General features: G+C 39.0%; 1 protein-coding gene across 1 annotated transcript in view; it reads left to right on the forward strand.

The window, feature by feature from the left end:
- The window catches only part of CSMD2 (CUB and Sushi multiple domains 2), an 842,922-nt gene that overhangs the window by 476,771 nt on the left and 341,827 nt on the right, over nucleotides 1-24,324 (forward strand). The window lies entirely within an intron of this gene.

A 24,324-nucleotide genomic window follows, 5' to 3' on the forward strand; every position in this document is an offset into this window, starting at 1 on the left:
TCTACTAGTGAGGACCTCATTGACTTGCCACTGGAGGATTCTGACTTTTGGTCCCTAACTGTATTTAGAATACTTGGCACCTTGTTGGAAAACCCTTCTCTGGGTGCCCTTCAAGATGGAATTCTCCGTCTACAAACAAGATGACCTAAACAAGTTGTGCTGAGCCAGTATTAACCTAACACCAAATTACTATGACTTTGGCCTGTGGCCAGCGTAGTATATCATTTCTAAAGGTGAAAATTGAGAGAGAGAGATCTTGCTTGTGTTGTAGAGAGAAGTGTTGATTTGAAAACATGCCATTCTCTCTTCCACTTATTATCCCATGCCTGGTATGATAGCTATATGTTGGGGAGCCATGATGAAAGAAAATGTAGTTTTGTGTTTCCTGAGGGAATCCAAGGAGAGGGAGGCTGTGTGATGTTTACACGAGTTATTATGTACTTCAGATGTCAAGACATTCCAGATTTTATGGACAACCATAATTCTGTTTGTCAAGATTTCATCCAATGGGATCACAAGTATACTAGAATCAGCTTTGATGTGATGACCTTTTTTTGGGGAAGGGATGAAAGTCATGGTGCACTGGATATCTTTCTGAATAATATATCCATCTTGAGGAATCAGAAGCAGGTGTAAAGATGGAGTATTTCGGTTTCAGAAAGATTAGCAACTCTGCTCCCTCTTCCATCTGCTTCAAATGGTATTAGGCTGGGGGCTGCTGTGACTGTCATGTGCAAAAGGAGGGGGATGCATGGCCAGCTGTTGGGAGAATGGAGTCTTTGTCGTTTCTGTGATTTTATTTCTCTTTAACCAACACCCCCCTGATTTTTTATGTTGATAGTATAAAACAACCTCAAACCACCTTGGTTTCTCTAGTCTTACACATCCTTCTGTTTGATTGCTAAGAGCTATAAATAGGTCTGGCCATGGGCTGGCTGTAATTTGGTGAACGGGGGGATGGATGTAAGTGATGCTGTTGGGTTAATGTTGTAATGATCATGGATTTAGCTTTGGGTGCCTTGAACCTTTCATTATCATTCTAGTAAGTGACAGAGATATCAACGTATGAGGACTGGCAAAATCCTGTTATACACTAAAAGCCTTGAAAACTTTCTTATCCTGAAGTTTTGTTCTATCTCTTGAGGTGAAAGTTGCCTGTGACTAAAGAGTTCCTAGTTTTGCTCATGAGGGTTGAGCCAGGCTGCTATAAATTTGTGCTAGGTTTCCATATTAGGGCTTTTAGTAAGTTTATGGAATTGGCATTGCATCTTTCTTATGGGTATATTTGTATCACTATATTCTTTCCACAGAGGGCCATGGCTATCTGTTAGGGTAGGAATCAGGTGAGACAGAGGAAAAGAGAGAGGTCTGGCAGAACAGTTTCAGATTCAAAAAGAAAGCAGCCCTCCTGGAGTTCACAGTCTAGGAGAGAGATATCACATCAGCAACTATGTACAAACAAGCTATATGCAGGATAAATAGTAAGTAATCAACAGAGAGAAGGCACTAGAATTAAAAGAGATTGGGAAAGGTTTCCAGGTGGGATTTTAGCTGGGACTTGAAGAAAGCCAGGAAAGCCAGGAGGCAGAGATGAGGAGAAGAGCATTTCAGCACGGGAGGCAGCCAGTGAGAATGCCCAGCATCAGAAGATACAGTATCTTGTTTGAGGAATAACAGTGTCACTGGATTTCAGAGCACATTGGGGAGCGTAAGGTGGAAGAAGATTGGAAATGAAGGCATAGGTTTTGAAGAGCTTTGAACACCAAACAATGGGCCTTATGTTTGAATCTGGAGGTGATGGAGAGCCACTAGAGTTTTTTGAGTAGAGGGGAGTGACATGTTTGAACATAGGAAAATTACTTTGGGGACTGAATGAAAATTGGACTGCAATGGGAAGAGACCTGTGGCAGGCAGACCAACTAGCAAGCTATTGTGAAAGTCCAGGCATGAGGAGATGGACCTGCACCAGGAAGTGTCAGAGAAGAGAAGGAGGTGGATTCAGAGATGTGGCAAAGGTAAAATGGACAGGCCTTGGCCACAGATGGTTTATGGGGGTAAGAGATGGTGAGGAGTTGAGGACGATACCTGAGCTTGTGAGCCTGTAAGGTTGGGAGGATGGTGATGCCCTTGATGGTATTAGGGAAGTTTGGAAGGGTAGAGGACTTGGTGAGGAGGGGAAGATAATGAATTCACTTTGGGGACATATTGTGTACAAAATATCTATAGGACCTCCATTTAGAGATGTCTAATAGGCTGTTGGAGATGGGAGACTGGAGGTCAACAAAGATATTTGGGCTGGATAAGCAAATTTGAGAATCATTAGCATAAAGATAATAATTTTAGTTTCAGATGAATGCTGAGGTTCCTTGTTTAATATGTTTACTAGTTGATATGTTTTGCCAGTTTTCTGGGTGGGCTTTTTCCTACCTACAGCTTGATCTTGCAGGTTGTCCCCTTCCCTCTTGCAGGGGACCCTTCCTGCCTGCCTAGGACAGAGACCCCATTCCTTCTTGCTCCCTTCACCTGGGTCCCTCTGCTGTATTACCTAATATCCTAAGAGGGCTTCACCTTGAGGGCAAACTCTTAAAGATGTTAATTATCACCTGAGGCAGCTAGGTAGCTCAAGTAGTTAGAGATCTGATCTTGAAGTCAAGACGAACCTCAATTCAGATACAGCCTCAGACACTTAATAGGTGTGTCTCCCTGATCAAGTCATTTAACCGCTATTTGCCTAGTTTCCTCAACTGTAAAATGGAGATGTGAGTATCAAATGACATAATTTGCAAACATTGTCTGGCACATAGTAGGTGCCTTAAAAAAATTCTTATTCCCTCTTACCACCTGAATTCATTATTGAATGATTACCAAACACATTCTTTCATGCATCCCATTGATTCTGAATCCCCAACTGTCATTGTTCGAACTCATTCTTCATCCACTACTACCTGCGTTCTTATTCTGCTTCTCTCAAATATTCAACTCTCAATACACCCAGCCCTTCCAAAGAGCTCTCTGGAATGCTTGCTCTGTAGGTAACGAAGCTGCTTTCATCTTAAGACTTTTCCTCCTTTTATCTTCTGGCTCTCACTGAGACCTGGTCCCCTTCTGATGATACAGCCTCCCTGGCCACTGTCTGGCACTGGCTGTACTTTTAGTCATTCTCCTCATTGGTTGAAGCAAACGTAGCTATTGATGCTATTTCTCCCTTGTAAAATATATGTTATTAAAAAAGTAAGTGCTAAACATAACATTTAGGTCTTTTAGTTTAGTTCAAGATTCGACTTTTAAGGTCTTTGTACGAGACACTGTGCTAAGCCCTCAGAATGCAAAAACAAAATGAATCAATTTCTGCCCTCCAGATGCTATGATTCCAGAATACGTACGGAGTGATTGGCAGTGGGTACTGAGAAGGATTCACAGCTGAGGGGATCAGGTCAGTTGCTAGCACTGTTCTTCCTTAACTTTGTTGTTGTTCATTCATTAAGTTGGGTCTGATTCTTCTTGACTCCTTTAACCATAGTATAGCCAAGGGGGTTTTCTTGGCACAGATATTGGAGTGGTGTGCCATTTCCTTCTCCAGTGGATTAAGGCAAACAGGTTAAGTGACTTGCCCAGGGTCACACAGTTAGTAAGTGCCTGAGACCAGATTTGAACTTCCTGACTCCAGTCCCAGTGCTCTGTCTACTGAGCCACCTACCTGCCTCTCCCATAACTTGCCTCTGTTTAACTACTTGGTATTTTGGGGGGGATAATTATTGTCTCTATATTTTCTATAGAATTTTCTAATAATTTTCTATATATTTCTTTTGTATATACTTATACATACATATCTATATCAATATCTATATCTATATCTATATCTGTATTTGTATCTGTGTCTGTATCTGTATCTATATCTATATCTATCTGTTGTTTCTCCTGATAGAAGAATGTAGATTCATTGCGAACAGAGATGGTTTCTTAATTCTTTTGTTTTCTTCCTTTATAAGAAGTGAAGATGAGGAGAGTATTTTAGGAATGTGGGGTAACCTGTGTAAAGGTCCAGAGGCAGGAGAAAGGTTGTTGAGTACCAGGCACAGCAAGTACTGTAGACCAGTTTGGCTAGAATATAGAATGTTTGAGGAGGAGTGATATGAAATAACTCTGGAAAAAATACATTGGAGTCAGATTGTGAAGTGCCTTATGTGCCAAAAATGGAATTTGTATTATCCTAGAGTAAGTAGGGAGCCTTAGAAACTTCTTGAGCTGAGGTGTGATGTGGTTAGACTTGTACTTCAGGAATATCAATTAGGCAGCTTTTTAGATGATGCATTGGAATGGGAAAGGCTTAGATGTGAGTCTAGGAGGCTATGGTAATAATGCAGTCAAAGGATGATGAGAACCTCAGCTAGAGTGGTGGCTATATTTATAGAGAGAAGAGGATGGATATGACACATGTTTAGGAGGTACACCCAGTAAGATTTTGCAACAGAGTGTATATGGTGTGAGGTCAGTGTTGAAGAATAAAATTTGGAAAATGACTCTGAATGTGCAAACTCTACCTGGAAAGATGGTACTGCCTAAGGCATAAATAGGGAATTTTGGAAGAGGGGTGGAATTATCAGGAAAGATAACAGGTTGTTTCAAATATATTGAGTTTGTGATGCTTATGAGCTATTGAGGTGATAATTAATAGCAGGCAGCTGTTGACACATGATTGGAACTTAGGGTAATAATGAGAACTACGTATATAGATGTGGGAGTCATCTGTATTATGATGACTCCCAGATAATTGAGCCCAGGTGAGCTGATGAAAACACCAAGAAAATATAAAGAAAAGACTACAGCGGGGAAGGGGGGTGGAAGGGAGGAAGAATTGATGTTGATCCAGCAAATGAGACAGAAATTGGTTGTAGAGCTAGGAGAGGGGAGTCTTTGTCTTTTCTCTGATTTTATTTCCTTTCCATTCATATCTTTTGTGACCTTTTATGTTTCATCGCTGTGAAGACTCAGGGAAGAGAGAATATCTAGAAGGCAGTGTAAAATGGTGCCGAGAAGTCAAGAAACAAGTATTTATTAAGCACCCACTATGTACCAGGCACTGTGCTAAGTGCTTTACAAATGTTATCTCACTTGGTCCTCACAACAACCCTGGGAGGTAGCTGCTATCATCATCCCCATTTTACAGTTGAGGAAACTTAGGCAGACATAGGTTAAGTGATGGCTGCATTTGCATTCAGGTCTTCCTGACTTGAGGACCACCTCTCCATCCACTGCATTACTTAGCTGCCTAATGAGGAAGGAAGATTAAGAAAAGGCTCTAAGTTTTAGCAATTAATAAATTGTTAGTAATCTTGAAGAAGACTTCAGTATAGTTGTGTGGGAAGCCAGATTACAAGCTTTGAGAAATTAGAATCCTTGAGTGAGGAGATACATAGAGAGATTATGATTTGAGGAGATGCTAGGTTCAGCAAAGATTTTTTTTTGTTTTGTTTTGAGGATGAGGTAGATTTGGATGTTTGGAGGTAGTAGGGAAGTACAAGTGGATAAAGAAATATTTCTGGTTAGAACATGAGGATAAGCACAGATCCCAGAGGGGACTCTTCACTTACAGACATTTTTTTTAAAATTCGTGTCTGGATATTCTTCTTTTTCTCCCCCATCATGTATACATTTGTCAGTCCCCTGCAATACTGTCAGATTTTTGGGAGTTGAAAGAATAATTTCTCACAGTCAGAGTAAGGGAATGTTTACAGGAAATAAGCGTTGTTAAGTCATTCTTCCTCTTGACTTTCACTCTGGTTCTCTGAGACTGGCTCTTCTACTTGTATGTCTTTTTGTAGCTGCTGTATAGTTTCTAACACTAGAAGTTCAAGCTATGAAGCTCTTATATTATTTTCCACCCCATTTTTCTGCATCCCCTTTTATGATGTAAAATAAATAAGACAGTTTGTAGTATGCTAAGAATCTCTATCCTGCAATAATCATGTTTCTTGTTACTATATCAAGATATGCAGGTGGAACCTGAAAGAGATGATTCTCACACTTGAGTCAGTTGGGTAAATGACATTACTTTGTTGACCTACTATCAAAGTGCTTTATTAGAAAAATTATTAAAAACAAAACAACAGCAGTAATAAGATCAGGGCCTTGTTCAAAGCAACTTTTGCTCTTATAGATTTGCCTAGAGTACTGAGAATTGAATGATGTGCCTAGAATTACCTTGCCAATGTGTCAGAATTTGAACCCCAGTCTTTTATTTATTTATTTATTCATTCATTCATTCATTCATTCATTCATTTATTTATTTATTTATTTATTTATTTGGGGGGGGGTGGAACATGGGGCAATTGGGGTTAAGTGATTTGCCCAAGGGCACATAGCTAGTAAATGTGTCAAGTGTCTGAGGCAGGATTTGAACTCAGGTTCTCCTGACTCCAGGGCTGGTGCTCTACTCACTGTGCCACCTAGCTGCCCTGAACCCCAGTCTTTTTGACTGAGGCCATATATGCTATCCTGTTTCTCATGACTTCATTATGCAATAAATGAGGATTGTCTGTGTGACAAGACTATTAGGGATAAGTGCCAAATTTCTAATGCAAATGATAAAGAGTGCATAGTTTCACAGAAGGCAGAAATCTGTGGGTTGACATTGTTGGGAAAGACAAAGGGAGGAGATAGGATTTGACTTAATCCCTAAAAGAGCAGGAAAATTTAGATAATTAGCAAACATTTATTAAGTATTTACTCTGTGTGTTAAGTATTTACTTTGTGGTATGCATTGGAGATACTCAGCTACCAACTATGTGCCAGTCACTACTTTAAACTTTTTCAAATATATATGTATATGTGTGTGTATGTGTGTACACACAAATAAAACATGTATAACATATGTATATAATACATTTTTATACTCACACACATGTACATCTCCCTTGATCCTCATAACAGTCCTGCAAAGCAGGTGCTTTTATTGTGCCTGTTTTACAGTTGAGGAAACTGACACAGGCAGAGGTTAAGTGACTTGCGCAGGATCACACAGATAGTCTGAGGTCTTCTGGACTCTAGGCCCAGTGCCCTATCTACAGATTCGCCTTACTGCTTCTCTGCCTATAGAGGGAGAACAATGACTGCTACACTTTTTATATAGAGTGGCAAGGGGCATTTGATATCATTGAGTCTGATCTCCTCATTTTACACATCTGGAAATGGAGGCTCAGTTAATGGTCACTTAGCATTTATTCCTACTATGTGCCAGGAGATACTAAGAAATATAAACAGCCCCTGCCTTCAAGGAGCACCCATTCTGTTGGAGGAGAAAATGTATAAATAACTAGATATAACGGTAAATTGAAAGTAACCTTTGAAGGGAAGGCACAAGCGAGTGGGGGTGGGGACTGATCTGAGTTGGAAGGAAGCCAGTTGGTAGAGGTGGGGAGAAGAGCATCACAAACATTGGTGGCATCTAGTACAAAGAGAGAGGAGAGAGATGGACTACTGTATTTGGGGAACAGCATGTAGACCCATGTGCTGGGTGAAAAATCTGGATGTGGAGGGCAAGCAAAATATAAAAAGGCTGGAAAGGGTAGGAAGAGGTCAGGTTTTGAACACCGAACACACAACTTTTTATTTAATCTTTGGGATAAAAGGGAGCCATTGAAACTTAATGAGTAGGGGTTGAAAAACTCTTCAGCAGCCGAGTGGAGGATGGATTGAAGTGTAGGGGAGACACCAGGGTAGTGAGGCCAGTTGGAAAGCTGTTGAAGTCATCCAGGTCAGTGGTCATGGAATAGCTCTTGGAATGGAGAGGAAAGGATGTGTATGAAAGATGTGAAGGTGATGACACGACTGGGCAATGGATCGGATACATAGGATGAGTGAGAGTGAGGAGTTGAGAAGGCCACAGGTTTCCAGTCTGGGTGACTGGGTGGAAGACAGAGTCCTCTAAATTAATGGGGAAGTTCAGAAAGGAAGAGGGGAGCTTCAGTTATCTAGAACAATATGAGTAAAAGAAGGAGGTAAGGGTTTTTTCTGCCTTCTGCTGGCTGGGGGAAAGCAGTGTTGGAGCCAGAGAGTAGACTCTCCCATCTTGTGTTTCAGCTGTAAAGTAGTCAGAGTCCGAAGACTGAAGCGGCATGATTGACTTTGTGAATGTGTGTGTGTGGCTGTGTATGAAGATGGAGAAGGGAGCAGTAGTAATAATTAGCATTTATATAGCACTTTACAGTTTGAAAAGCACTTTGTGTTACCTCATTTAATTCTCACCACAGCCCTGTGAGGGAGGTGCTATTATTATTCCCATTGTACAGATGAGGAAACTGAGTCAGAGGGGTTGAGTGACTTGTTCAGTCATACAGCACGTAAGTATCCGAGGTCATATTTGAACTTAGGTCTTTCTAATTTCATGTCTAGCACTGTCCAGTATACCACCTAGCTGCCATATTTTTTTAACCGAATCCCAGATTTCTAGGATTAAAAGTCATCTCTCTATAGTCTAAAGGACCAATAACTCTCAGGAGAGATAATAGGTAGTCCTGTTTTCCGTTAATAGGTGAATATAGTCAGTCTATTCTTAAGACATGTAAGCATTGAGAGGAGCAGAAGCAATAAAGATTGGAGTCTAAAGTTTGAACACACTGATTTTCATGAGCATGAACTGAAACACCTACTCAGATTGGTTGGTCCTACACTCACTTCTTCTCTTCCCACTGGTGCAGCCCTGTAATTTGTCTTAGGCATGGAGAAATGACAGAGAAATGAAGATGCTGTAAGAAGTACAAGAAACTGTTCTGTTAATACTTCTACCAACTCCTAATCACAGCTAATTACCAAGAATCTTGCCTGCACGTTGAAACATTAGATTATCAAACTTGTATTTAAGATGATCTGTAAACCAGTGTAGTTTAGAGAGAGCTGGAAGAGACCTCAGTTAATCTGGGCCAGCTTTCTACTCTGCCCAGCAACTCACCCTGTGGCATTCTTCGCAGATAGAAGTGACCATCCTGCCTAATACCTTTCTAAGGGCAGGGAAGTTGCTCTGTATCAAAGTAATCTTTTATTGTTAGCAAGTTTTTCCTTACATTGAAAGAAAAATTTAATTCTTTGTAATTTACAGTTCATTTCTACAAAAATGTATTAAGTTTCTACTGTATGCAAGCACGGGGCTAGATGCTAAGAATACAAAATAAAACATTCCTTGCCTTCAGGGATCTTACATTCTGCTAGAAGTTAACAACATAGACACTTAGTTAATGTAAAATATATACATTATATATATTATAATCATATCATAAGTAATATATATTATTTCAGTGTGGGGAGAAAGAACACTAATAGCTTATGGTAGGGCGCTGACAGGAAGCTTGAGCCTTGAAAGGATCCTGAGATTCCAAGAAGTGGACGTGAGGAGAGCAACCATTTCAAGCATAGCGCCTTCCTAACAGGAGCCAAGTCAGAAGATGGAGCAGCATGTATGAGTAAAGCAAGTGGCCATTTAGGTTGCAATGTAGGATGCATATATGTGTGTGAGAAGGGTGGTGGTAATGTGCCATCAGTATAGAAAGACAGGTGGAGTCAAATTGTGATGCACTTCAAATGCCAGACAAAAGAGTTAGTATTTTATCTTTGAGACAGTAGAAAACTACTGGAACTTCTTGAACACATAAGTAATATCTTCAGATCTGTTCTTTAGGAATATCAATTTGACAGTTATGTGAAGGATGGCTTAGAGAGGGAAAAGATTGGAAGGAGAGGGACAAATTAGGAGACGTGGGAAATAGGAAAGAAATAATAAGGTTCTGGACTAGGTTGATGCTCCTCGTTGGCCCCTGTTCTGTAGAGAGGCAAAGCAAGACAAAACTCCAAGTGGAGATACTGGCTCAAGAAGAGTTCACAGTAGATAAATACGTAATATGTTACTAAGGCAATTATAGGGTTTTTTGAGGAACATACTTAGATTTTGGAAGCTAGAGTTAAGGACAGTGACTCTTTTGTGTTTTTGGCAGTTCCTTTCAGGTATAGGATCTATCCGCTGGAGCCCATGAAGTTGATCCAGGGAGCTCTTTCTGCTCTTGGCATGTTTCAAGCCATGACCTTCCACCCTATTCCAAGTACTCATTATGGCTAGAGAACAGATGACTGAGTAGCATATTGGAACTTGGTCATTTATTCCTTCCTTCCCACTCCTGTACTGATTCCCTGCATGGTACATGGAGACATGTATTTTTTTTTAAATTTTTATTTATTTATTTATTATATTTAGTTTTCAGCATTGATTTTCACAAGAGTTTGAATTACAAATTTTCTCCCTATTTCTACCCTCCCCCCCACTCCAAGATGGCATATATTCTGATTGCCCTGTTCCCCAGTCAGCCCTCCCTTCTGTCAACCCACTCCCCTCCCATCTCCTTTTCCCTTCCTTTCTTGTAGGGCAAGATAAATTTCTATGCCCCATTGCCTGTGTATCTTATTTTCTAGTTGCATGCAAAAACATTTTTTTTTTGTTTTTGAACATCTTTTTTTGAAACTTTGAGTTCCAAATTCTCTCCCCTCTTCCCTTCCCACCCACCCTCCCTAAGAAGTCAAACAATTCAACATAGGCCACATGTGTATCATTATGTATAACCCTTCCACAATACTCATGTTGTGAAAGGCTAACTACATTTTGCACCTTCCCAACCCATCCCGCTTTATTGAATTTTCTCCCTTGACCCTGTCCCCTTTTGAAAGTGTTTGTTTTTGATTACCTCCACCCCCATCTGCCCTCCCTTCTATCATCAACCCTTTTTATCTTCTTCCTTCTTCTTTCCTGTGGGGTAAGATACCCAATTGAGTATGTATGGTATTCCCTCCTCAGGTCAAATCTGATGAGAGCAAGATTGACTCATTCCCCCCTCACCTGCCTTCTCTTCTCTTCCTACAGAACTGCTTTCTCTTGCCACTTTTATGCAAGATGATTTACCCCATTCTCTCTCTCCCTATCTCCCTCTCTCAATATATTCCTCTCTCATCCCTTAATTTGATTTTATTTCTTTTAGATATCTTCCCTTCATCTTCAACTCACCCTGTGCCCCCCCCCTCTCTCTGTGTATATATATACATACATATATACGTACAAACACATTCACTTATACATATATATATATACACAAACATACATACATACATACATATATATATATATATATATATATATATATATATATATATGCATATTCCCTTCAATTACCCTAACACTGAGGTCTCATGAATAATACACATCATCTTTCCATGTAGGAATGTAAACAAAACAGTTCAACTTTAGTAAGTCCCTTGCAATTTCTTTTTCTTGTTCTTTTTCTTGATTACCTTTTCATGCTTCTCTTGATTCTTGTGTTTGAAAGTCAGATTTTCCGTTCAGCTCTGGTCTTTTCACTGAGAAAGCTTGAAAGTCCTCTATTTTATTGAAAGTCCATATTTTGCCTTGGAGCATGATACTCAGTTTTGCTGGGTAGGTGATTCTTGGTTTTAATCCTAGCTCCATTGACCTCCAGAATATTGTATTCCAAGCCCTTCGATCTCCTAATGTAGAAGCTGCCAGATCTTGGGTTATTCTAATTGTGTTTCCACAATACTCAAATTGTTTCTTTCTGACTGCTTGCAGTATTTTGTCCTTGATCTGGGAGCTCTGGAATTTGGCCACAATATTCCTGGGAGATTTCTTTTTGGGATCTATTTGAGGAGGCGATCAATGGATTCTTTCAATTTCTATTTTGCCCTGTGGCTCTAGAATATCAGGGAAGTTCTCCTTGATAATTTCTTGAAAGATGATATCTAGGCTCTTTTTTTGATCATGGCTTTCAGGTAGTCCAATAATTTTTAAATTATCTCTCCTGGATCTATTTTCCAGGTCAGTGGTTTTTCCAATGAGTTATTTGACATTGTCTTCCATTTTTTCATTCCTTTGATTCTATTTTACAATATCTTGATTTCTCATCAAGTCACTAGCTTCCACTTGCTCCAATCTAATTTTTAAAGTAGTATTTTCTTCAGTGGTCTTTTGGACCTCCTTTTCCATTTGGGTAATTCTGCCTTTCAAGGCATTCTTCTCCTCATTGGCTTTTTGGAGCTCTTTTGCCATTTGAGTTAGTCTATTTTTTAAGGTGTTGTTTTCTTCAGTATATTTTTCAGTATTTTTTGGGTCTCCTTTAGCAAGTCATTGACTTGTTTTTCATGGTTTTCTCTCATCCTTCTCATTTCTCTTCCCAATTTTTCCTCTACTTCTCTAACTTGCTTTTCCAAATCCTTTTTGAGCTCTCCCATGGCCTGAGACCAGTTCATGTTTTTCTTGGAGGCTTTTGTTGTAGGCTCTTTGACTTTGTTAACTTCTTCTGGCTTTATGTTTTGGTTTTCTCTGTCACCAAAGAAAGAATCCAAAGTCTGAGACTGAATCTGGGTGCGTTTTTGCTGCCTGGCCATATTCCCAACCAACTAACTTTACCCTTGAATTTTTCAGCAGGGTATGACTGCTTGTAGACTAAAGAGTTATATGTTCCACGCTTGGGGGTTGTGCCAGCCCTGCCACACCAGCACTCTTCCTTCCCCAAGAAGCCCCAACCCGGACTGGGCTTAGATCTTCAGCAGGCTGTGCACTCCTCCTCTGATCTGCCACTTAATTCCTCCCACCAGGTGGGCCTGGGGTCGGAAGCAATGTTCTGTAGCTGCCCCACCTCCACTGCTCCCAGGGGCTAACTCCTTCCACTCCCGCAGCTTTTCCCACTAACCTTTTCTGTTGTCTTTGGTGTTTGTGGGTTGAGAAGTCTGGTAACTGCCACAGCTCACTGATTCAGGGTGCTAGGGCATGCTCCTCCCAGCTCCTGGTCTGGTTGGTCCGCGCCGCTCATGCTGGGCTCTCCTCTGCTCCGCTCTGCTCCCAGCTCCATGTGGGATAGACCTCGCTCAGAGACGATCCAGGCTGTCCTGGGCTGGAGCCCTGCTTCCCTCTGCTGTTTTGTGGGTTCTGCAGTTCTAGAATTGGTTCAGAGCCATTTTTTATAGGTTTTTGGAGGCACTCGGCAGGGAGCTCACGCTAGTCCCTGCTTTCCAGCTGCCATCTTGGCTCGCTCCCCTGTATTCTTGCACATAGACATATACACACACAAGAAAATTCCACTTGGATCTGAATTGTCTCTTGTAATTGAAGAAAGATTCATGTGCTTGCCAATAGGAAGACTGTAAGCCTCTGAAAAGGAAAAACCACATATTATATAAATTTTGTACATCTTTCATGTGAACAATTGTACACAAACACATCTAAATGCACACAGATACACATGCGTGCACACATACATATACACATCTACTCTCCTAAATGACTAAAAATCAGAACTTAATGTAGATTTCTTCTTTTTCTTTTGGAGGGGGGAGGGCAGGGCAATTGGGGTTAAGTGACTTGCCCAGGGTCACACAGCTAGTAAATTTGTGAAATGTCTGAGGCTGGATTTGAACTCAGGTCCTCCTGACTCCAGGGCCGGTGCTATACTCACTGCACCACCTAGCTGCCCAAACGTAGATTTCTTTAATGAAAATCTAGAAGTCAGTGTTTATAGATCATTTAAAATGTAAGTTTGACAAACCAGTTGTATAGACAGCATTCTGCATAACTAAGTGTGGTTAGGTGCTGGTAAAAGTAGAAACAGCAGTTTTTTTGCACATCCTAGAAATTACTCATTTCCTCATAGTTTCTCCATGCTTAAAGGAAGCTATAAGGCTACCCCAGTGGGAAGAGACTCCAGGAGGGTGAGACCAGCCAGTATGAATGGGTGTTTTAGGCTCATGGAAGTTGAAAACCAATGTGTTCAGACTTAGACTTCATATCTTTACTGCTTCTGCTTTCCTAAGTGTCTTGAGAGTGAACTGACTATATTCATCTACTAGTACTTTGTGCTGAAGCATCTTCCTTCACTTGCAAAGGGTCCTTGGTTTCCAAGGACCAAGGACCAAGGAATTTCCCTGGCCAGGAAATTTACCTTGGCTTTGGATCAATTCACAATTTTGGCTGACTCACAATAAAGCTAGAAGTGTGAGCTGGCTTCTGAGTAGGAGAGTTTGCTTTGGAGTTTGTCCAGCTGGTTGGTCAACAGTACTTGTCAGCCTTGAAATGGGCTGATTTCTGTCAGATGGAATCTACTGAGGATCTATAGGGTGAACTTTGTTTCAATTGTAATATCCCTTTCCATAGAAACTGGGTAGGGAAGGTAGAGGGGAGAGATCAAGAGGATATGGTGACATGATGCATTTGGCTAATGGGATTCAGAAGAAAAAAAAATAATTTAGGAAGCGAACAAAAGCTGGCTACAAAGACAGTGTTTGAGAATAGGATTTAGATTTCTGGATCACACCTTATAATGTAAGGATGACATTCCTGGCCAGAGATGGAGAACATCTGACAATGGCTGGTAAGAATATATTTTCTAGGTGTCTTGGAAATCTAATCAAAAGGGATTTTAACTAAGAAAAAAAAAGTTGCGGGGGGGGGGGAAGGAGAGTGTCTACACATACGTATCCTCCAGGCTAGATGTTACAGGCAGTATTCATAAAGAAGGAAGAATAGCAAGTGAGACACTGAGACTTTCAAGGGACAAAGTCCAAGTAAAACCCATGGCCTCAGACGTCTATGCAGAAACATCCAAAGTTTAGGCAACAAGCAAGAGAAACTAGATTCCTAATGCAAGGACACAATATTGAGTTCATCTGTAATACTGAGACTTAGAGGGTCTAAACAAGTAGGATAGATAAAAGGGGGTGTGATTTGTATATTAAGAAGTTCTACCCATGTGAAGAAATGCAAAAATCAGAGGGAGGAAGAAGGCAGAGAGTATTTACATCAAAGTTGAAGAAGAGAAAAACCAATGTTTTTGTCATTGACATATATTATTGATCCATCTGGACAGAAAGCAGAAGTAGATGAAGAGTTTCTGAAAAAGATCACAATCCTGACACAGAAGATTAATACGCTAGTGCTAGGGACTTCAGTTATCTAGACATCTGCTAGAACTTTCTGCCATAAGCAGATCAGCTCATAACTTTTTGACTTGGTTTGATGATAATTGTATCCTTCAGAAAGTGAAGGATCTAATAAAGGCAAATTCCGTTTTGAATCTTATTCTCATTAACGAGGAGGAGCTAGTTGTTGCTGTGAAAATAATGGAAATGTTGGGAGAAGTATTTATGATACAGGAGAGCAAATCTGGGTATAGTATGAAGCACATCCTAGGTATCAGGAAAGCAGATTTCCAAAGGTTCTGAGGAAAGACAGATGTGATATTGTCGAGTAAAATGCTTTTGAGAAAGTCAGGTGAGGAGGGGTGTGAGATGTCCAAGAATGAAATTCTGAAGATAGAAAGAAAAAAAATGTTTGCCAGTGTTCTCCTGATAAGGAGAAAAAAATGGGATTATAATCTATTTCAGAAACTCTTCATTTACCTCCTCTTTCTGTTCAGGTTGGCGTGTGGTTTATTCTAAAGACAAAATCATTTCTATTTCTCCCTATTTGGATTTTGACACAGTATTCTCTGTTTTGCTTCCTTCTCATTCCCTGCTTACTCACATGAGTCTTTTTGATGACCACTGTGAGATTCTTATGGAAATCATCAACCAACTTAGATTTTTAAAAAAAGACATGTATGGAGGATGGAAGCAAAGCCAGGTAACAGAAAATTAATGTAAATATGAATGTAGCATAGTTCTGTAGAAATTGTGTCAGAAATGAATGCTCAAGCTCAGATTGAGCTTATACTTGGGAGATAAAATTTAAAAAAGCATGTTAGAAAACACACCTATTTTGGGAAGAAAAGGAGTTTCAGAGAAGTGATAGAATCTGTGCTTGGGGTAGAAAGGATGATAATTAGTGAGGATAGAGAAGGCAGAGCAGGCCAGTTCTTACTCTGTTTCTGTTTTCTCTGCAAAGGAGAAAGATCTTGCCACTGGGCATGACAGAACAAAAAAGAGTGACTAGGAGTTGGTGCTCAAGGTAAAAAAGACCAAGCAGTCAATCAGCTGGCATTTATTAAGTGCCACCCTACCCAACTGTGTTTGACGATTTCAAATAACTTGGCCTAGATGAACTAAATCTTTGAGTCCTGAAAGAATTGACATTGCTGAGTTGCTGTGATTCCTGTCAGTTTCAGATGAAAGATCTTGGGAAACAGGAGAGGTAATATAGCATTGAAGAAAGGCAAATGTTCCAATATTCAAAAAATATTAAAAGAAAACAAAGTTTGGAAAATATAGGCCAGCGATATTGAATTCAATTTCTAGGAAAATTCTAGAACAGAGATGGTTGGCAAACATCTAATTAGGGAAGATGTGATACAAAGGGCCATCAGGGTGATGCCAGCTTATTCTCAGTTTTTATTTGAACAGGATTACTGAACTAGTTGATGAAAGTAATGCTGTAGATATAGTTTACCTTTATTTTAGAAAAGTTTCTGATGAAGTATTTCATGCTGTTCTTATGGAGGAGATTGAGAGCACTGGATTAGAAGGTAATACAACCAGAGAGATTCAGAATTAGTTGGATGGTCTCTAACAGACTCAAAGACAAGTTCTTAATACTTTAATGTTAACATGGCAGGTGTTCTCCAGGAAAGTAACCACAAACCTATGCTTGACCCTGTGCTATTTAATATTTTTAGCTATGACTTGGATAAAAGTATAGATGGCATACTTTTCAAATTTTCAAGTTGGCACAAAGCTGGTAGGTATGCATAACTTATTGGTTGACCGATACAGTATTCTAAAAGATCTTGACCAGCTAGAGCTTTGGGTTGAATTTAATGAGATGAAATTCATTAGGGAACAATAAATAAGCATTTGTTAATAAATGTAAAGTATTGTACTTGGGTACAAAAAGTAAATTAGCAAATTTGAGATGAGAGAGGAATGGTCAAATAGCTGTTGTTCTGAAAAATATCTAGGGATTTTAATAGACATGAAGGTTAATATGAGTCAGCAGTATAATAAATCACGATAATGTAATTTTGCATTAAGAGGGAAATAATTTCCAGGAAATTTTCAGAGAAGTGCCAGGTCTATCATACTCTATTTTCATCAGAGGTCTGACCTCTGTGGGAGTATTATATTGAGTTCTCAGCACTAAACTTTAAAAAGAATACTTATACTTTAGAATTTTTCCAAAGAAGAGTAACCAGGATGGTGAATGGGCTTGAATCTGTGTCATATGAAGATTAGTTGAAGAGATTAGAGTTGATTGACTTAGGGGAAGTAAGGCTCAAGGGAGATGTAATAGCTATCTTCAGACATTTGGAGTCATGTCCTATGAAAGAATACCTACATTTGGCTTGTTGGCCCTATGGGACAGAACCACAAACAGTACGTGGTTCAAAGAGCTGGTTCAATTCTGAAATACAGAATGGAATGGGCTGTCTAGAGAGGTGGTGTGTGCTCTTCCTTCGAGGTCTTCAAGCAGAGTCTGGGCTACCACTTACTGAGTATTTTGTAGTGGGGATTCCTTTTATGTGCATTGGGCAGGTAGTTGTGCAGTGAATAAAGCACTAGGCTTAGAGTCAGGAAGACATTTATTAGCTATGTAAGTCACACTCGAACAATTCATTTCATCTATTTGCCTCATTTTCCTCATCTGTAAAATAGGGATTGTAATAGTACTTGCTTCATAAGGTTATTGTGTGGATCAGATGAGATAAGATTTGTAAAGCATTTAGCACAGTGCCGGCACATAGTACATGCTATATAAATGCTAGATATTATTATTGTTGTTGTAGCATGAGTTAGACTGTATGGCCACTGAGGCTACTTCAGACATTCGAATTCTGTGATCTTGTGCTGATGTCACGGTATTGTATTATAATATTTAATCCTATTGTGTTACAGTTGTGGTAGATAATGTTTAATTGTGTGGTACTATGGTGTTTATTTGGCCACTAGAATGATGTTGCAACATAAATAGCCTCTAGATTGTTGTAATATGGTGTATTGTTCACCCTGTACATTGATCATCACAGTACTATCATAGTGTGGTGCTATTCTATACATTATAATAGAACTCAGAGGTCCTGGTTACCATGCAAGGATGGGAAAAGGAAGGAGGGGATAAGCATTTATATAATTTATATTTATATAATGCCTACTATGAGCAAAGCAGAATTGCAGTAGCTCAAAAGAAATGTGGGATGTACAAATTTAGAGACATCTCCACTCCAAATGTTTCTGTGGACTATTTGTGCCCTGTGCACAATGACCTGTGATAGAGCCCTCAGATCTCCTATTGGTCTGATCAGCTACAGTCAGATACACTGTACCTTGATTCCAACATAGTGATGTCATTTTGCTCCTCTTTGAGAATGAAGGACAACAACCAACTATGTGCCAGGCCCTGCTTTAAACTCTTTTACAAATATATATGTGTGCGTAGGTCATGAAGGGCTTAAAAACCCAAATATGGTATTATTTTTGATCTTCGAGGCAATAGGGAGTCTCTGAAGTTGATTGAATGGGGGGTAAGATGGTCAGTCTTGCACTTTAGGAAGATTGCTTTGATAGTTGAGTGGAAGATGGACTGTAGTGGGGAGATTAGTAGCAGGGAGACCAACAAAGCAAGCTATATCAAAAATCCAGGTGTGCGTTGATGTGGACGTGCACCAGGGAGGTAGGGAGGTGGCAATGGCAGAAAAGAGAGAGGGGCTTTTAGGAAATGGTACAAAGGTGGAAATGATAAGACTTGGAGACTGATTTGATTTGGGAGGTGAGAGAGAAGTTGAGTGGTTTATCTAAGGTCACACAGATAATCATATCAAATCTCCTGATTTCTAGTCCATTTCTCTTTCTGTTACTTCTTTACCTTTGAGCATAGTGAGCAATTCTAAAGCCTAGGTTATAGATGTATTCAGTCAAACTTTAATCAGACCTGTCCCTTTAATTCCTTCTTTACTCATCCCTCCTTCTGTCCCTATGCACAGCCTATGTTCATGGCCCATTCATCTGTAGGATGAGTTGACGCAGAGAGAACCAGTTGCATTTGCCATTGGAGTTAGCTAACTTAGGTAGGTGGCCAAACATGTATCTTTCCAAATGAAGCAGCCCCCCTCCTTAAATTCTCTTCTCTTTTTTCCCCTCTTATTTGCCTTCCTCCCTATTTTCTTCCATTTCCCATTTATCCCTTACTTTCTAAAGTACTGTGTTTCCTTTTGGCAATGGGTATTTTGATAACCATCCCCGACCTTATGTTCTTTTATCTCTACTCTCTCAGCCACATTACTTTTCTGTTATACAGAATCATAAACCAGAAACGCCCAAAAGGTTAGAAATTATGCTCCATGATCCCCTTTTACATATGAGAAGTCTAGTGTTTCAGATAGGGGAAGTGATATACTTGGGGTCCCACCAGTTAGTCCTGCAGTTAGGTGGAAGAATCAAGATCTGACTCCTGTGCCAAAGCTAAACTTGACCATGTTTTCCCTTGTTTATCTGTTCTTAGACTGTGGCATCCCTGAGTATTGGCTTTTCCCACTGAATAGTCATTTCTCACTTTGAATTTCATTGTCTACCTAGGACATTTACTTATACTTAGCCTACACATATTCCATGAATAATGATGAGCTGATAATTTGACTAAAAAGAGATGAATTTTCTCAACCACAAATTTCCATGGCAAATATGTAGTTAGAATAAAGCAAGGGTTCCATTTGGCTCAGAATGAAAGTGTAAGCCAGGCTTGGCTATTGCCTTATACAGGAGGAAGCTAGAGCCTAACTGCAGGTTAGAGGGAGTCAAAGGAAAGGGGATGAGACAAGAGGCCAGAAAGGTGATACTTTGTTCAATGTTTCCCAGACTATAATTCAGAAAAAAGTGAAGAAAATTATATTTTTGTTACTCAAGTCGATTTCAACTGGCTCTATATCTGGGATTGTGTCCTAATAAAATTAGTTGACATTTATTTATTTTTGCAGACTGCTTCATGTACATTATTTCATTTGATCCTCACACCCTCACTGTGAGGTATTATCAATATTTTTATTTTCATTTTTAGGATGAACAGGCTGAGGCTCAGAGAGTTTGTCAGCAGCTAAAACATAGCTATTAAGGAACAGAGTTGAGCTTTGAAACTGGCACTTTTTTACTTCCAAGTCCAGGCCCTTTTCATGGAAGCTATCTAGGCCAACCAGACTTAAAGCAAAAATTTCCTTTAAAACATACCGGATAAAGTTGTCATTCATTCTCTGTTGCAAGACTTCCAGTAATGGGGAATGAATTACCTCTAGTACAGCCTTTTATATTTGTGGACATTGATTTTTAGGAAAAATGCCAATATATGGAGCTGAAATCTGGAGCAGGGAATTAGGTAAGAAAGGTGGGCTGGAGACAGATTATGTATCTAGGCTGACTAGTTTATATTTCATTTCACATGGCAATAAGGAACCACTGAAAGTTTTTTTTGAGGTAGGCGAGTGTCACAATCACTCCTGACCCGTCCCAATGCTTGGCACTTAATAAAAGCTTGTGGGTTGATTGATTGGTTAAATTTGTATATTAGGAAAAATATTTTGGAACTGCAATGATGGGTGGATGACAATGAGTAGAGACAGAGAAACCAATTAGGAGACTGTTAGTAATATTTTATGGGAGATATGGTGAGGGCCTGAATTACAGTGATGACAGTATGACAGTCAGTGTGGAAGTGGAATTTTTTTTCTTTTTCTTTATTGAAATAGCATTTTATTTTTTCCAATTATATGTAAAGATGGTTTTCAGCATTCATTTTTTATAAAATTTTGAGTTCTAAATTTTTCTTTTTTCTCCCTTCCACCTCCCCTCCCCAAGGCGGCAAGCAAGCTGATACAGGTTATATATGTGCAATCACATAAACATATTTCCACATTAGTCATGTTGTGAAAGAAAAGAAACAGAGCAAAAGGAAAAAGCCACAAAAAGATGAAAATAGTATGCCTTGATCTTCATTCAGATTCATAGTTCTTTCTTTGGATGTGGATAGCATTTTGCATCACAAGTCTTTTGGAATTGTCTTGGATCATTGTATTATTGAGAAGAGCTAAATCTATGAAAGTTGGTCTTGCACAACATTACTGATAACTGTGTACTATGTTCTGGTTCTGCTCACTTTACTCAGCATCAGTTCATATAAGTCTTTCCAGATTTTTCTGTAATCCTCCTGCTCATCATTTCTATAGCACAATAGTGTACCATCACTTTCATATACCACAACTTGTTCAGCCTTTTCCCAATTAATGGGCGTCCCCTCAATTTCCAATTCTTTGCCACCACAAAAAAGCTGCTGTAAATATGTTTGTACATGTGAGTCCTTTTCCCTTTTTTATGATCTCTTTGGGATAAAGACCTAGAAGTGGTATTGCTGGATTAAAGAGTATGCACAGTTTGATTGCCCTTTGGGCATAGTTCCAAATTTCTCTCCAGAATGGTTGGATCAGTTCACAACTCCACCAAAAATGTGTTAGTGTCCCAATTTTCCCCCGTCTTCTCCAAAATTTATCATTTTCCTTTTCTGTCATATTAGTCAATCTGATAGGTGTGAGATGATACTTCAGAGTTGCTTTAATTTGAATTTCTCTAATCAGTAGTGGTTTAGAGCATTTTTTCATGTGACTATAGATAACTTTAATTTCTTCATCTGCAAACTGCCTGTTCATATCCTTTGACCATTTATCAATTGGGGAATGAGTTATATTCTTATAAATTTGACAAATTCTCTATATATTTGAGCAATGAGGCCTTTATCAGAAATACTGACTGTAAAAATTGTTTCCCATCTTTCTGCTTTCCTTCTAATCTTGGTTGCATTGGTTTTATTTGTGTAAAACCTTTTTAATTTAGTGTAATCAAATTATCCATTTTGCATTTCATAATGTTCTTTCTCTCTTGTTGGTCATAAATTTTTCCCTTATCCATAGTCTGACAGGTAAACTATTCCTTGCTCTCCTAATTTGTTTATGGTATCACCCTTTATGTCAAAATCATGTATCCATTTTGACTTTTTCTTGGTAAATAGTGTGAGATGTTGGTCTGTGCCTTATTTCATCCAAACTATTTTACAGTTTTCCCAGCAGTTTTTGTAATACAGTGAATTCATATCTGAGAAGCTGGAGTCTTTGGATTTGTCAAACATTAGATTACTATAGTCATTTACTACTGTGTCTTGTGTACCTAAACCATTTCACTGATCCACTACTCTATTTCTTAGCTAGCACCAAATAGTTTTGATGATTGCTGCTTGCTTGATAATATATTTTCTAGGTCTAGTACAACCAGGACATATTCCTTTGTATTTTTTTCCATTAACTCCCTTGATATTCTTGACCTTTTGTTCTTCCAAATGAGATCTGACTATTTGGGGGGAAAGCGTTTTGTAATTGTGTTCATATAATTCCTGGGTTTGTCTGGGCAGATAGACTCCTAAATAGATATTTTAAATGGAATTTCTCCTGTCTCTCACTGCTGGGCTTTGTAGAAATGTTGATGATTTGTGTGGGTTTATTTTATATCCTGCAATTTTGCTGAAGTTGTTAATTGTTTTAAGAAGCTTTTTAGTTGATTCTTTAGGATTCTCTAAGTGCACTATCACATCATCTGCAAAGAGTGATAGTTTTGTTTCCTCATTGCCTATTCTAATTCCTTCAATTTCTTTTTCTTCTCTTATTGCTAAAGGTAACATTTCTAGTACAATGCTGAATAATGGTGGTGATAATGGTCATCCTTGTTTCACCCCTGTTCTTACTGGGAATGCTTCTAGTTTATCTCCATTTCATATAATGCTTGCTGATGATTTTAGATAAATACTACTTATCATTTTAAGGAAAGCTCCATTTATTCTTATGCGCTCTAGTATTTTTTAACAGGAATGGGTTCTATGTTTTGTCTGCATCTATTGAGATAACCATGATTTTTGTTCATTTTGTTATTGATATGGTCAATTATACCAATCGTTTTCCTAATATTGAACCATCCCTGCATTTCTGATATAAATCCCACCTCATTGTAGTGTTTTATCTTCAAGATAAATTGCTGTAATCTCTTTGCTAATATTTTATTTAAAGGTTTTGCCTCAATATTCATTAGGGAAATTGGTCTATAATTTTATTTCTTTTTTTTTTTTTTCCAAATTCTTTTTATTTTTATTTATTTTTTTAAATGCAATTTATTTATTTAACATATTTGGTTTTCAGCATTGATTTTCACAACAGTTTGAATTACAAATTTTCTCCCCATTTCTGCCCTCCCCCCCCACTCCAAGATGGCGTATATTCTGGTTGCCCTGTTCCCCAGTCAGCCCTCCCCTCTATCACCCCCCTCCCCTCTCATCCCCTTTTCCCTTCCTTTCTTGTAGGGCAAGATAAATTTCTACGCCCCATTGCCTGTGTATCTTATTTTTTAGTTGCATACAAAAAGTTTTTTTGTTTTTGAACATCTGATTTTAAAACTTTGAGTTCCAAATTCCCTTCCCTCTTCCCTTCCCACCCACCCTCCCTAAGAAGTTGAGCAATTCAACCTAGGCCACACATGTATTATTATGTATAACCCTTCCACAATACTCATGTTGTGAAAGGCTAACTACATTTTGCTCCTTCCCAACCCATCCCGCTTTATTGAATTTTCTTCCTTGACCCTGTCCCCTTTCCAAAGTGTTTGTTTTGATTACCTCCACCCCCATCTGCCCTCCACTCCATCATCCCCCTGCCTTTTATTTTTTTTTTTATCTTCCTCCCTCTTCTTTCCTGTGGGGTAAGATACCCAACTGAGTATGTATGGTATTCCCCCTCAGGCCAAATCTGATAAGAGCAAGGTTCACTCATTCCCCCCTCACCTGCCCACTCCCCTCCTCTCCTAGAACTGCTTCCTCTTGCCTCCTTTATGGGAGATAATCCACCCCATTCTATCTCTCCCTATCTCCCTCTCTCAGTAAGTTACTCTCTCATCCCTTAATTTCATTTTATTTCTTTTAGCTATCTTCCCTTCATCCTCAACTCACCCTGTGTCTGCTCTCTTTCTTTTACATATATATATATACACATACATACACATACATACATATACACATAGATACATGCATACATACACATTCACTTATATATATACATAAACATATATATATGCATATATATATATATGCATATTCCCTTCAACTACCCTAATACTGAGGTCTCATGAATCATACTCATCATCTTTCCATGTAGGAATGTAAACAAAACAGTTCAACTTTAGTAAGTCCCTTGCAATTTCCGTTTCTTGATTACCTTTTCATGCTTCTCTTGATTCTTGTGTTTGAAAGTCAAATTTTCTATTCAGTTCTGGTCTTTT

The sequence above is a fragment of the Trichosurus vulpecula genome, chromosome 2 (genome assembly GCF_011100635.1).
Source record: "Trichosurus vulpecula isolate mTriVul1 chromosome 2, mTriVul1.pri, whole genome shotgun sequence".
Classification (NCBI taxonomy): Eukaryota; Metazoa; Chordata; class Mammalia; order Diprotodontia; family Phalangeridae; genus Trichosurus; species Trichosurus vulpecula.